Source organism: Bos mutus, chromosome 25 (assembly GCF_027580195.1).
Source record: "Bos mutus isolate GX-2022 chromosome 25, NWIPB_WYAK_1.1, whole genome shotgun sequence".
Classification (NCBI taxonomy): Eukaryota; Metazoa; Chordata; class Mammalia; order Artiodactyla; family Bovidae; genus Bos; species Bos mutus.
The window spans coordinates 19,730,281-19,744,932 of record NC_091641.1 but is presented as its reverse complement, the minus strand read 5'-3'; positions in this window follow the sequence as shown (position 1 = coordinate 19,744,932).

Below are 14,652 nucleotides of genomic sequence, written 5' to 3'. Positions count from 1 at the left end.
ATTCTCAGTTACGGGCTTCCCAGCTGGCACTAGTGGTAAAGAATCGGCCTGTCAATGCAGGCAATGCAGGTTCAATCCCTGGGTCAGGGAGATCCCCTGCAGTAGGAAATGGCAATCCACTCCGGTATTCTTGCCTGGGAAAACCCATGGACAGAGGAGCCTGGCAGGGTACAGTGCATGGGGTCTCAAAGAGTTGACTATGACTGAGCAACTGAGCATGCATGCATTTGTAGTTTTGCTTTCTAATTTAGCAGAGCAAGAGAAATGGAATCTGTCATTAATCCAGATACACATATACATGTGCATATTATGTACTCTAAAGATTGATTGCAAATAATAGTATCCTTTTTGCTGATTTGTTATTCCTCACCATTCTACCTTTGCTATTTCAACTTTCTATCCAAACTCTGGATCTGAGTACCTTTGAATAGTTCTTTTTAGTAAGCCTGGTATACGGCACCATCTAAACTCTTGCTACCTGTTATCCAAAATTCAGGTACCAAGTGTATGTATCCCTTGCTATATGAACTTGATTTCCAAACTCAAGGTCAGGAGATAAATAGGTTTGATAACAGGGAATACTTGAATACTATTAATTTTAAGTTATATATTAATTTTATTATTTAAAACTTTTGTGAATGTTTACCTAAAATTGGAGGTTTTCATATGCTCCATGCAGCTAATAAGAGGTTATTAGGCACTGAAAATTTAAGAAACACTCCTTTCCTTTAGGGAATGGGAGGGGGTAGAGATCACTGAAAGAGGTTTTAAATAGAGGGGGAAATATAATCAGATCTGCATTTTCAGATTATTCAGGAAAATAGTGTTGAGTTTGGAAGATGGCACATAAAATTCCATACTGGGGACTTCTCTGATGGTCCAGTGGTTAGGAATCCACCTGCCAACGCAGGGGACACGGTTTGATCCTGGTCCAGGAAGATCCAACACGCTGCGGAGCACCTAAGCTTGGGCGCCACAGTTACTAAGCTTGCATGCCACAGCTACTAAAGCCTGCATGCATAGAGCCTGTGTTCACTAAGAGAAGCCACTGCAATGGGAAGCCTATGCTCTGTAACTGGAGAGTAGCCCCTGCTCACTGCAACTAGGGAAAGCCTGCATGCAGCAACAAAGACCTAGCTCAGCCATAAATCAATTAATTAAAATAAATAAACAAATGAAGGTACCTGTGTTCCCCCCAAAAACTTGATACTGGCCGACTTTATTCTTTCTACAAACATTCAGGAACCTACTGAACAGAGCTTGTACTGGAGGATACAAGAATGGAAAGATTGCAATGGGGGTCTATCGTCCCGAGTCCAGCCTCGTGGAAGTGACCACTATTCAAACAAATTACCCAAAGATTAAATCACAATTGTGTTAAGTCCTGATGAAGAATCAGGAGTGGCTCTGAGAGATGGCACGGAGATAGAAACCGTTCTTAGAGAAAGGTGAGACATGAAGGTGAGAGAGGAAGGAGATGAAAGATGATTCCAGTTTTCTGGTTTAGAGCCTGAGGTTATTGACAGAAAAAGGAGGGCGGATTTAAGAGGAAGTGATTTGCCATCTTTTGATAATTAAGTGCTGTGCTGTGCTGTGCTGTGCTGTGCTTAGTCACTCAGTCGTGTCCTTCTTTTCGCGACCTATAGCCCACCAGGCTCCTCTGTCCATGGGGATTTTCCAGGCAAGAATACGGGATTGGCTCGTCCTCCTTCAGGTGATCTTCCCGACCCAGGGATAAAACTCAGGTCTCCCACATTACAGGAGAATTCTTTACCATCTGTGCCATTAAGCGATGGACATGATGAATTTGAACCGCCTCTGAGATATGCAGGATAGTTGTCCAGAAGGCAGGTGTGTATTTAAATGTGGAGAGAGAAATCTGAGCTGCAGGTACATATTTGGGGATACAGGATGGACTGGTAGCTATGGAGACTGACTCAGCTTGTCCACTATCCTTAATAGCTTCTCCTCTGGCCTCGGTCAAGGCTATAGACAACTGTTTCTGCAGGGCAAGATATTTTTTTCAACCAGCTTCCATCTCTTAACTTCCACTTTGAACCTCCCTACTTTGGTTTAGTCTTTATTGTTTTCTCTTGCCTCAAATCTATATATTTCCCTTATGGAATTTTTTTTTTCTTTTTGGTTGCTCAACTTCCATTCACTCTACTTCTGCTAACAGCTTCTGGGTTTTGCTTGAGGCTTCACCTTCCCCCACCACTCTAATCCTATGTAGTTCTGGTAATACTGATTCCACGTGAATTAGGGGCAGGAGAGTCTATACCTGTGAAAGAGGCCTGGCTAACCAAAGTGTCCTGGTGATAGTGATTACCTCAGGGTTGATCGCATGATCAGAGTAGGAAAATAAAAAAGAGATGCCATGAAAGCTTTGCTGAGACTTCTGGCAGAAAGTCAGGGGTTCTTTCCCTCTTAATGTAAACCTAAAGGGATATAACGGTAACATTTCTACGATAGTCTTATAGCCACAAGGATTTTGAGAACAGAGCGAATACAGTGAGAGGAACATGAGAATGAAGAAAATGAATCTTGGCGATCTTGCTGAATTCCGTCTCTTACTTATGGAATTTAACCCATTGACCTTGATTATTATTACTGTTTCCTCCTATTTAATTTCTTTATTTTTATTCTTTTAATACAGTGGTTCTCAGATACATAAGTCTGACCCCATCCCACAGATTCTAATTCATTTGGTCTGCGGTGTGCTCTGGCCATTAGCATTTTTTTAATTAATTTGTATTGGAGTATAGTTGCTTTACAATGTTGTGCTAGTTTCTACTGTACAGCAAAGTGTATCAGCTGTACATGTACCTATCTCTCTCTTTTTTTATTTCTTTCCCATTTAGGTCACTACAGAGCATTGAGTAGAGTTCCCTGTGCTATATAGTAGGTTCTCATTAGTTATCTCTTTTATACACAGTATCAATAGTGTATATACATCAATCCCAGTCTCCCAATTCCGGAGAAGGCAATGGCACCCCACTCCAGTACTCCTGCCTGGAAAATCCCGTGGATGGAGGAGCCTGGTAGGCTGCAGCCCGTGGGGTCACTAAGAGTCGGACACCACTGAGCGACTTCACTTTCACTTTTCACTTTCATTCATTGGAGAAGGAAATGGCAGCCCACTCCAGTGTTCTTGCCTGGAGATTCCCAGGGACAGGGGAGCCTGGTGGGCTGCTGTCTATGGGGTCACACAGAGTCGGACACAACTGAAGCGACTTAGCAGCAGCAGCAGTCTCCCAATTCATCTCACGGCCCCTTCCCCCTTGGTATCCATGTTTGTTCTCTATGCCTGTGTCTCTATTTCTACTTCGCAAATAAGATCATCTATACCATTTTTCTAGATTCCACATATATGTATTAATATGTGATACATTTTTCTCTGACTTATTTCATTCTGTATGACAGTCTCTAGGTCCATCCACATCTCTACAAATGACCCAATTTCATTCCTTTTTATGGCTGAGTAAAGAGCCTCTTGATGAAAGTGAAAGAGGAGAGTGAAAAGGTTGGCTTAAAGCTCAACATTCAGAAAACGAAGAGCATGGCATCTGATCCCATCACTTCATGGGAAGTAGATGGGGAAACAGTGGAAACAGTGTCAGACTTTATTTTGGGGGGCTCCAAAATCACTGCAGATGGTGATTGCAACCATGAAATTAAAAGATGCTTACTCCTTGGAAGGAAAGTTATGACCAACCTAGATGGCATATTCAAAAGCAGAAACATTAATTTGCCAACAAAGGTCCATCTAGTCAAAGCTATGGTTTTTCCTGTGGTCATGTATGGATGTGAGAGTTGGACTGTGAAGAAAGCTGAGTTCTGAAGAATTGATGCTTTTGAATTGTGGTGTTGAAGAAGACTCTTGAGAGTCCCTTGAACTGCAAGGAGATCCAACCAATCCATTCTAAAGGAAATCAGTCCTGGGTGTTCATTGGAAGGACTGATGCTGAGGCTGAAACTCCAATACTTTGGCCACCTCATGTGAAGAGTTGACTCATTTGAAAAGACCCTGATGCTGGGAGGGATTAGGGGCAGGAGGAGAAGGGGATGACAGAGGATGAGATGACTGGATGGCATCACCGACTTGATGGACATGAGTTTGAGTGAACTACGGGAGTTGGTGAACAGGGAGGCCTGGCGTGCTGCGATTCATGGGGTCACAAAGAGTTGGACACGACTAAGCGACTGAACTGAACTGAACTGAATATTCTCTTGTGTACATGTCCCACATCTTCTTTATCCATTCCTCTGTTGATGGCCATTTAGTGGCCTTTGGTATTTTTAAAACTTTCCCATGTTGTATATGTAGTCAGGTTTGAGAATTCCACATCTAGCAGTCACTCTTGATTTTTTTTTTAATGTTTTATTATAAAATACCATATGTACAGAAATATAAGACACTCAGGAAAAAAACATAAAGCAAGCAAAACACAATTTTACCTTGAGAAATGAAATATTACTGGTACCCCAGAGCCTCCTGCGTGCCCCATTTCAGTTCATCTTAAATCTCCTGCCAGATATCTTCTCTCAGTACCTAGGCTCACTCTGTTTCTTCAGCATCCCTGGAGCAATTCAAGCCATAACCTGCTTTCAAACTCCTTCCTGCCCTCACTCCAATGTTGAAGTCTTATGAAATTCTAGTTTCAGGTCTTAATTTTTCTCACAGTACACATGTCTACATTTATTTAGATATAGACATATTTTCCTAGTGTTTTTATTTTTATTTTCTTTTAATTTGGCTGTACCACATGGCATGTGGGATCTAGTTCCTTGACTAGGGATCAAACCCATGCCGTCTGCATTAGAAGGTGAAGTCTTAATCATTGAACCGCCGGGAAAGTCCTCAGTGTTTTTAGACGGCATGTTTCTTGTATCCACCACTCCTTTCCCTAGAATTTGCAGTGTTGGAAGCTGGAGCTTCCAAATAAGAACCTCTGTTCTTATTCCAGGAGCTGGTTTCTGAGATTTTAAGGGATGGGGTAACTGTACTGCCTGACTAGATAGTACATTTATATTCGAAGAGGACAGGTATTCTCTCCTTCTTAGTAGGCATTGTGTATTCTTGGGGGCACTGCTCGCCTTCTGCGGCTCCTGGAATTATTCAGAAGTGTTCTACCTTGGAGAGCTAGCTAGGTAGCTATGACAGGGCCAGGCACCAGGAATAGCCTTTCCTCTTCCTCCCCGACCTCGGTCCCTATTGTTTTGGAAGCCCTTTAAGAAGGGCTCTGCTTCCCGATCCAGGCCAGCCCTCAAGTTCAGAGCCTTCTCTAGGAAAGTTATTTATTCCTTTGTTCAGAAAGTAGTCCTGGGGTCTTTATCCTGGGAACTTTCTCTGCCTGGAGCTGTCAACTAGAGGGCAGTGTCTGATCCAGCCAGGCCAAATGCAGCCTGGTACTTAATTACCTTAACAACCGTAGGGGGGCCTCTCTCTCTCTTCATATTTGCTTATTCTAATCTTGGATTTCCCCCTGGCTTCCTTGGGAAGAGCTGCTTTTCCTCAGCAGTGTTTAGTGTCCAGTTTTCTCTACCCTAGTCTTGCCCTTGATTGCAAACTTTATAGAGTCTTACAGGAATTCTTCATCATTTCTTTCTTTGTAAAAAATATTTATTTGACTGCTCCAGGTCATATTTGCAGCATAGGGGATCTTTAGTTGTGGCATGCAAACTCTTAATTACAGCATGTAGGCTCTAGTTCCCCAACCAGGGATCAAACCCCAGCTCCTGCATTGGGAATGTGGAGTCTTAGCCACTGGACCACCAGGGAAGTCCCTTCTTCATCATTTTTGATTTAATAATAGGACTCTTTCTTGGTTTTTGGCAATTATATATGCAAAATTTTCCAGACTATATAAATATTTTATACATAAATAATACATATTAAGTATACATAATTTTGTATATATGAATAATTTTGTATATATCAATAATATTTTTCTGTCATTTTAGTGGAATTTGGGAGCACAGGAAGTAGATATCTGTGCTGAGAAAATAAAATAGTGCAACTGGCATAAGATGGCATCTTATAGGAGTAGCTGTATTTTTAGCACTACATTTGGGCCTTAATGCATACAGGAGTATGCTACAGTTACTTATATATATATATATATATTTTTTTTTTTTTGGCTGTGCTGGATCTTCCTTGCTACGTGCAGGCTTTCTCTAGTTGCAGCGAGTAGGGGCTACTCTTTGTCGGGGTACTCGGGCTTCTCATTGCAGTGACTTCTCTTGTTGCAGAGCACAGGCTCTAGGCACACAGGCTCTGTGATTGTGGCATCAGGCTTAGTTGCTCCATGGCATATGGAATCTTCTTGGAGCAGAGATGAAACCCATGTCCACTGTAGTGGCAGACAGATTCTTAACCACTGCACCGCCAGGGAAGTCCAGTTACTTCTATATTAACTAATGCTCAGCTTGCTAAGGGCTTCCCTCATGGCTCAGTTTGCTGAAGAATCCTCCTGCAATGTGGGAGACCTGGCTTCGATCCCTGGGTTGGGAAGATCCCCTGGAGAAAAAAATGGCTACCCTCTCCAGTGTTCTGGCCTGGAGAATTCCATGGACTGCATAGTACATGGGGTTGCAAAGACTTGGACATGACTAAGTGACTTTTGCTTTTACAACTTGCTAAATTTGTAAATCTAGAAACCCAATTTTCCCTAAGCCTTTAACATATGACTCACAGATAATGTTGTATTTATAAGTCTAGCTTTATCTTAAGTTAATGACTAATTTTCATTTGTTCTTATATCAATGCTAAATTAGCATGTAAATTTGACATAGTAAATGTTCCTAAATATTTAACATCATTTACAAACTTGATTAATAACATTTCCGTAGCTTTGGCATTTTAACCACAATTACAGATTTGATTCTCTTCAGTGCTTCAAACATCTGACAAGGCAGACTTATAAATGGAATAAATAAAATTGCTAAGCGCTGAAACACTGTTTACAGACCTAATAAATCTGAAGTTATTTCCTAATCCAGAAGTTTTTTAACATTCAGTTTTAGTCTGAGTCAATCAAATTCTCTTAAATATTTTTAATTAAAGTCACAAATCTTCTTAAATCAATCAAATTCTCTTAAGCTAACATTCTGCCTACTTCACCTGTTTGTAGCCTGGCAACTGAAGGCAGCAGAGGAAAAACATGCACGATTAAGCTTATTGGTTTTGCTTTAAATTTATGTCCACAAATCTCCTGTAAGTCCCTGGTACTGCTTCTAATATTAAATTTCCCCAATATATTTACTCTCCTGTATTCCCAAGTAGCTTTTTTTTTTTTCTTTAAGGGCAGGGTGGTTATTTATTAGCCCTTTTTCACCTTTTAAAAATTATTTCTTTATTTTTTTTGGCTGCACCGTGTGGCTTGTGGGATCTCAGTTCCCCAACCAGAGTCTGAACCGCAGCAGTGAAAGCCCAGAATCCTAACCGCTAGGCTACTAGGGAATTCCCTCAAACTATTATTATTTTTAATTATGGCAAAGTACATCTAACATAAAATTGACCATCTTAACCTTTTTTTCAAGTGTCTCAGATAACTTTTCACAATTTGTCTCTCCCTACTCTCCGTGGATGCTCTCATTCACTCTGTAATTGTAAATACTGGGAGCAATTAGAAAAGAATGATTTTGTTCTCTTCCCACTGCCAGATTTGCCAGCTTGTCTACATCTGTGCCCTTTTACGCTGCTCTCCCTTGTCTAATAGTGAAAGAACTGTTTGTGCCAATCTCTCCACCAAGCCTTGGATCCCGTGCCCCTCACCTGCTCAAGGACTCCGCATCCAATATTATCCCCATTCTCTTCCTTGTCAGCTTTTCCTTCTACTCATCCTTTCCATGGAGAAGGCAATGGCACCCCACTCCAGCACTCTTGCCTGGAAAATCCCATGGACGGAGGAGCCTGGTAGGGTGCAGTCCATAGGGTCGCTAAGAGTTGGACACCACTGAGCAACTTCACTTGCACTTTTCACTTTCATGCATCGGAGAAGGAAATGGCAACCCACTCCAGTGTTCTTGCCTGGAGAACCCCAGGGACGGGGGAGCCTGGTGGGCTGCTGTCTATGGGGTCGCACAGGGTCGGACACGACTGAAGCGACTTAGGAGGAGCAGCAGCAGCAGCATCCTTTCCATCAGCACGCCAGAGTGCTGTCTTTAGGCTTTTCCTTTCCTTCCAGCTGCTACCCCATTATGGGAAAGTTCCTTCAAAGGCGTGTCCACACTGTTTTCTCACCACTTTACTCCATAGTCTCCATTCTCTCTTTGTGTGTGCTCAGTCATGTCTGATTCTTGGCAACCCTATGGACTGTAGCCTGCCAGGCTCCCCTGTCCATGGGATTCTCCAGGCAAGAATATCGGAGTGGGATGCCATTCCCTTCTTCAGGGGATCTGCCTGACCCCGGAGTTGAATTCTCATCTCTCGCATCTCTTGTATTGACAGGCAGGGTTCTTTACCACTGGCGCCACCTGGGAAGCCCCCATTCTCTTTTTAACCTACTCCAATACTGCCCCCAAGCCGCATGCTTTATAGTAGTGGTCCCCAGCTCTTTTGGCGCCAGAGACTGGTTTTGTGGAAGACAGTTTTTTCACAAATGGGGGTGGGGGATGGTTTCAGGATGATTCAAGTGCATTACATTTATTGTGCACTTTATTTTTATTATTATTATATTGTGATATGTAATGAGATAATTATACACCTCACCATAATGCAGAATCCATGGGATCCCTGAGCTTGTTTTCCGGCAACTAGACAGTCCCTTCTGGGGGTAATGGGAGATAGTGACACCCAAAGTGTGTTGCTTATGTCCAGTCTACTTTATAATTTTGTTTTGGTTTTTGTCACTGAGGAAAACCCTGCTTCACAAAGATAGGATGTTGAAAACAGAAGCAGGTCTTTCAGTGCTTTTATGGCATCTCAGGCCTTGACTTTAATCCAGAATGTGTGGAGATTTGAAGTTGTCTCAGACATGCTTTTCAGGCCACCATCATTTGCCATCTCTTCTAGCACGGACAAAGTTGATTCACCTGGCTTATTCACAAATAGGTCCCGGACCCATTCCTTCTCACTGCAGGGATCTTATGTGGTTCTCTTTTGAAAGCTGAGATAGGTGATCCGACAGGAGGTGAGCTCAGGCAGTGATCCGAGTAATGGGGAGCAGCTGTAACTACAGATGAAACCTGGCTCTCTTGCCCGCCACTCACCTCCTGCTGTGCGGCCTGGTTCCTAACAGGCCACGGACTGGTACCTGGTGGGGACCCCTGCTTTAGAGGACTGTGCTCAGATCCCCCTTTGGCTTTGCCCCTCCCCACAAGGGGAACACAAACCCCTGGATTTGCCTCTTCCTTGACCTCACTCAGGATGCCTAGGACCCTGTCTCAGCGGTCCCACACCAGTTCCCAGGGCCTGTGAGGGGCTGTTCCCCAAATCACAGGGGTGCAGTGTGTGTTTCTCCATGCCTCAGAGATGGCTGTTGGCTGGGGAGGAGGGTTGGGGAAGCAAGTGTAGGTAAAATTGGACGTTCAGTCTGAAGGGAGGGAAGAAAAGGGGAAGGGGAGCAGGTCAGGGGCCAAGTTCTCTTTATACCAGTTCATTCTGATAAGGAACTCAAGGAAGTGGAGAATTCTAAGTCTGAACCTTGCCTGCCAATATATAATAAATACAATAATATTTTATTTAACAGTTTGTTCCATTGATATTATTTAAATATTTAGATCTGTGATGAGTAGACCTCCACTTGTACTTTTGGCCCCACGAATGCCCACTCCGGTCAGCCCCATGGAAGCTCTCTAGTGAAGGTCACTGATAACCAGCAGTTTGCCAACCCAGTGGCCACGTCTTCCTCAACCTCTCTGCAGCTTCTGACACAATGATTCACTTTCTCCTTGGTCTGCCTCCTGTTCCCTCTCCATCCATTCATTTGTTCCTCCTCCTCTTCCCACTTACCGTAAATATGCCCCACAGTTCAACATCACTCCACTTAAATTCTTTCCTTTGTTACCTGAGGTCTCATGTCTGTAAATACCAGCTGCTGCTGCTAAGTCACTTCAGTCGTGTCCGACTCTGTGTGACCCCATAGTCAGCAGCCCACCAGGTTCCTCCATCTCTGGGATTCTCCAGGCAAGAATATTGGAGTGGGTTGCCATTTCCCTCTCCAATGCATGCATGCATGCTAAATCGTTTTAGTCGTGTCTGACTCTATGCGACCCCAGGGACAGCAGCCCACCGGGCTCCTCTGTCCACAGAATTCTCCAGGCAAGAATACTGGAGCTGGTAATACTCTCTGGTAAATAGCAGCTACGGCCTTATAATGTGCTCCTCGTCTCCCTGCTCATCACCTCCACTTGGTTATCTAAGAGGGACCCCACAGTTTACATATCCAAATTAGAATTCTTGATTTCCCTTACTAAACCTGTCCCCTCTCACCCCAATCCCTCCAATATCTTTTCATCATCCACCCAGATATTTAATCCAAAGTGCTAGATGTTTTTCCTAGTTTCTCATTACCTGACATCCCACACCAATCAACCCATATGGAAGATATTTGGCTCTGTCATCATAACCTATCTTCAAACTATTCACTTCTCTTCAATTACACTGCTACCATCCTCCTTCCAAGACGGTATCATCTTTCACCTTTAAGGGGCCTCTCATCTGGCTGGCCTGCCCTATGCGTGCCCCTCCTCATTACAGACTATGAATTCTTTTCATTTTGTTTGTTTGTTTGCTTTTGGCCAAACCTCATGGGCTTGTGGGATCTTAGTTTCCTGACCAGTAATTGAACTTGGATCCCTGGCAGTGAAAGCGCTGAGTCCTAACCACTGGACCACCAGGGAATTCCCAACAGACTATGAATTCTTACAGTAGCCCCAATGGGCTTTTAAAGCTCATAAACCAGACCACACGATTCCCTTGTTCAAAACCTCCCAAAAAATTCCTTTCACAGTAAAAATAAAACCCAAGGACTTCACTGGTGGTCCAGTGGTTAAGAATCCTCCTTCCAGTGCAGGGAAAATGGGTTTGATCCCTGGACAGGGAAGCTCAGTTGGTAAAAAATCCACATGCAATGCAGGAGACCCCAGTTCAATTCCTGGGTTGGGAAGATCCACTGGAGAAGGGATAGGCTACCTACTCCAGTATTCTTGGGCTTCTCTTGTACTTCAGCTGGTAAAGAATCTGACTGCAATGTGGGAGACCTGGCTTCGATCCCTGGGTTGGGAAGATCCCCTGGAGAAGGGAAAGGCTACCCACTCCAGTATTCTGGCCTGGAGAATTCCATGGACTATATAGTCCATGGGGTCACAAGGAGCTGGACACGACTGAGCAACCTTCACTTTCGGGAACTAAGATTCCACATGCCACAGGGCAATTAAGCCCGCATGCTTTGGAGACCGCTCACCACAGCTCGAGTCCATATGCCTCAATGAAAGAGGCTGCATGCGGCAACTAAGACCCACTGCAGTCAAGTAAATTAAGAAAAAAAAGAAAGAAAATCCAGTCTCCTTCCCCACGGTCTTCAAGACCCTACATGACCTGGCATCTACTTGGCTTTCCGTCTCCTCTCTCCATCACTCACTCTGTTTCCCTCGCCGTGCTGCCTTGCAGAGTCTGGAACACACCAAGCTCATTTCTGTTTCTGAAACTGTGCTCTGTTTGCTGTGCACGGATGCTTTGCTTCTGCGCGGTTTGCTCATTCGTACATTTTGGATCTCAGTTCAAATACCTCCTCAGGGAAGTCTTCAAACTATACTCCCTTTCACGTCTATCGCCTTAACCATGTGTATTTTCTGCAGAGTATTATCAATTACTTTTTAAAAATTGAAGTATAGTTGATTTACAACATTATACTAGTTTTAGGTTTACCGCATAGTGATTTGGTATTTTTGTAGATTATACTCTATTAAAAGCTGTTACAGGATAATGACTATAATTCCCTGTAGTATACCATAGATCCTTGTTGCTTATCTATTTTATACATAGTAATTTGTGTCTGTTAATTCCATACCCCTAATTTGTCCCTCCTCCGCTTCCCTCTTCCGTTTGGTAACCACTAGTCTGTTTTCTATATTTGTGAGTCTATTTCTGTTTTGCATAAGCATTCATTTGTATTATTTTATAGATTTCATATACTGTGATATACTGCATTTGTCTTTATCTGACTTATTTCACTAAGCATAATATTCTCCAAGTCCATCCACATTGCTTTCTGCAAATGCCAGGATTTCGTTCTTTTTTGTGGCTGAATACTATTCCATTGTCTATGTGTGTGACATCGTTATTCATTCATCTGCTGTGGGCACTTGAATTGCTTCCCCATCTTGGCTATTATAAGTAGTACTGCTACTATATTGGGGTGCATGTATCTTTTTGAATTAATGTTTTTGTCTTTTTCTGGATATATACCCAGGAATGAAATTGCTGGGTCACATGGAAGGTCCAAGTTTTGAGAAAATGTCCATACTGTTTTCCATAGTGATTGCACCAGTTTGCATTCCCACCAACAGTGTACCAGGGCAGCCTTTTCTCTATATCCTCTCCAACATTTAGTATGTGTAGACTTTTTTTTTAATTTGTAGACTTTTTGATGACCAGCCATTCTGACAGATGTGAGGTGATATCTCATTATTGTTTCGGTTGGCATTTGTCTAACAATTAGTGATGTTGAGCATCTCTTCATGTGCTCATTAGCCATCTGTATGTCTTCTTTGGAAAAATATCTATTCATGTCTTTTGCCCACTTTTTGATTGCCTTTTTTTTAATGTTGAGGTGTATGAGCTGTTTGTATGTTATGGATATTAACTCTTTGTTGGTCACATCATTTACAAATATTTTCTCCCATTCTGTGGATTGTTTTTTTCATTTTGTTGATGGTTTTCTTTGCTGTGCAAAAGATTTTAAGTTTAATTGTATGCCATTTGTTTAATTTTGCTTTTGTTTTGCCCAAGGAGACAGATCCAAAAAAATATTGCTATGATTTACGTCAAAGACTGTTCTGCCTGTGTTCTCTTCTAGAAGTTTTATGGTTTCAGGTCTTACATTTAGGCCTTTTCTTTTTTTTTTTAGTTATTGTTGTTTTAAAAGTTTTTTTTTTAATTATGAAAGTATAATGGTAAAAAATCTGCCTGCAATGCAGGAGACCCAGGTTTGATCCTTGGGTCTGGAAGATCCCCTGGAGAAAGGAATGGCAACCCACTCCAGTATTCTTACCCAGAGAATTCCATGGACAGAGGAGCCTGGCAGGCTACAGTCCATGGGGTTGCAAAAAGTCAGACACAACTGAACAACTAACACTTTCAATAACACATTTACAGAAGCCTTGGAAAATATCGAACAAGATTACATATAATCCCACTATGTATTACAAATATTTTTTAAGTAGATAAATTAAGATTTCTAATTGGAGTTTCAATATCAATCACTCAAAAGTTAATAGAATGAATATACAGAGAAGGTGGCTCAGATGGTAAAGAATCTGCCCACAGTGCAGGAGAACCCTGCAATGCACGAGACTCAAGTTCGATCCCTGGGTCAGGAAAATCCCCTGGAGAAGGAAACGGCAATGCACCCCAGTATTCTTGCCTGGAGAATTCCACAGACAGAAAAGCCTGGTGGACTACAGCCCATGGGGTTACGAAGATTAGGACAACTGAGTGACTAACAGGAAGGACAGACAAGTAGAAGGATATGTAGACCTGGAAAGCACTATGAACCAATTAAGCATAATTAAGATTTATACAATTTTCACACAACAGTAGCATACAAATTCTATTCACATTCCCATAAGCTGTAAACTAGGAGACACTGGAACATATCCAGGGACATAAAACAAGGTGCAAAAATTTCATAGTCTAAAGGTATTGAAATCATACAGAGTCTATTCTCTTATCACTGTGTAGGTCTTTTCTTGGCAAAATTGGAGTATAATTGCTTTCCCTGGAGAAGGAAATGGCAAATCACTCTAATATTCTTGCCTGGGAAATCCCATGGACAGAGGAGCCTGGCAGGCTACAGTCCATGGGGTCCTAAGAGTCGGACATGACTGAGCATGCACACATAATAATTGCTTTACAATGTTGTGTTAGTTTCTGCTATACAGCAGCATGAATTCATTATATGTATACATATATCCCTTCCTTCTTGAGCCTCCTTCCCATCCTGTTGGGCTTCCCCAATGGCTCAGCGGGTAAAGAATCCGCCTGCAATGCAGGAGACACAGGAGACGGGTTCGATCCCTAGGTTGAGAAGATCCCCTGGAGAAGGAAATGGCAACCTGCTCCAGTATTCTTGCTTTGAAACCCCATGGACAGAGAAACCTGGAGGGCTACAGTCCATGGGATCGCAAAGAGTGGGACACGACTAAGCACGTGGACACAGCCCATCCAGCTAAGACATCACAGAGCACTGAGCTCTGCTCCCTGTTCCACAGCAGCTTCCCATTAGCTGCTATTTTACAGATCAGATCAGATCAGATCAGTTGCTCAGTCGTGTCTGACTCTTTGCGACCCCGTGAATCGCAGCACACCAGGCCTCCCTGTCCATCACCAACTCCCGGAGTTCACCCAGACTCACGTCCATCGAGTCAATGATGCCATCCAGCCATCTCATCCTCTGTCATCCCCTTCTCCTCCTGCCCCCAATCCCT